Genomic DNA, 1,457 nt, shown 5'->3' with positions numbered 1-1,457 from the left:
AATGTTTGGTAGAGCGCGAGGTAAGGTGAGGTGGAAGGGTGTGCCTCTGTGGGCCCATGCTGAGGCATCCCTTCCTCCTGCGGTGAGGCCTTGGGGAGGAGAGTTGAGGAAGTAGAGACAGTGGAGGCGGTGGGAGGGAAATGGGGAGAGAAGGACTGAGAAGGAAGAGAGTAAGAGGGTCAGGGAGTGAAGAATGGGGAGGGGGCAAACTTCCTCTTTTATACTGAGTCAGGCATTCCTGGCTATTGCCAGGTAACTATGGGTGGAGCCTAGAAGGAATGCTAACAAACAGAACGTGAGCCGGACGTCTGACTGCTCTTGTGTTTCTGTAGAGCTTGGATCCAGTCTGACAAGCACAAGTGCTTAGGGAGGAAATTCTTGAGGGCGGGGGTGAGGGGGTATATTTGCATACCTACAACCAATCAAAAGCTACTCAGGATTGTGATTCCGTGGCGTAACGGTGCAAAAGTTGGACTCTGCTTCCAGCGATCTGTGTTCAAACTTCAGTGGGACCTTTTCCTTGAATGGAAACCAAAGCTGCTGTCTTTAACTGGGAAACCTGGATTGGGCTTGGAGGCAGGCTCATTTTGTTTCCCTTCCGAGCCCGATGGTTCAGGACGTAAAGAAGTTTCCCAAATCCGGAGCCGGTGTGATCCCGGGGTCCTTGCTGCTCCTCTCTCCTATTTATGACCCACAACTGCACTCCTAAGTTCTTGTTCCTCAGGAGTCGGAGGTTACAGAAATGCGGTTCTCAGTTACGAGGGCTCCATGGAGAAAGCTGACTGCCAGTACATCTTCGCAGACCATAGCAGGCGTGTGTTAGTTACAGTGTACATTATACTGGTGCCGTGACTGTGTGGTTTGTACTTGTGGGACGCAGACCGTGGGCGTGGAAAGGGCTATCTTGTCCCAGACTCCAGCACGTTTATTTTTAAGTGTCCTCCTGTGATGGCTAATCTTGGTGGTTAACTTGACAGTGTGTCAAGGAAAACAGAGTCCCCCATTTGGGAAGTTGCCTAGATGGGATTGTCCTGTGGGCATGTCTGTGGATCATTTTCTTGATCGTTAATTGATGTAGGAGGGCCCAGCCCACCGAAGATGGTTCACACCTTAGGCAGGTATGCTTGGGCTGAATAAGGAAGCCGAACCAGAGCCCGAGAGCAAGCTAGCAAGTAAGCTTTTCTCACAGTTTCTACTTCAAGTCCCTGCCTTAAGTTCCCGTCTTGGTTTCCCTCCATGATCTATGAAACGAAACAAACCCTTTCCTACCCGAATTCCTTTTAGTTAGAATGTTTTACCCCAGCGACAGAAGAGCAAACCAGAACACCCTCAAAATGTCTGTTCTGGAGCAGGCGGTTCACCAGACCCCGTGCAACAGAGGATTATGCAAAATCTTTCGTAACTATTGGCTACATTTTTCTATCAGTGTGTAGAGATGGGGCAAGTAAGGGGTCTCC

This window comes from Mastomys coucha, unplaced genomic scaffold (genome assembly GCF_008632895.1).
Source record: "Mastomys coucha isolate ucsf_1 unplaced genomic scaffold, UCSF_Mcou_1 pScaffold16, whole genome shotgun sequence".
In the NCBI taxonomy this organism is placed as follows: domain Eukaryota; kingdom Metazoa; phylum Chordata; class Mammalia; order Rodentia; family Muridae; genus Mastomys; species Mastomys coucha.
This window is presented reverse-complemented; position numbering follows the sequence as displayed.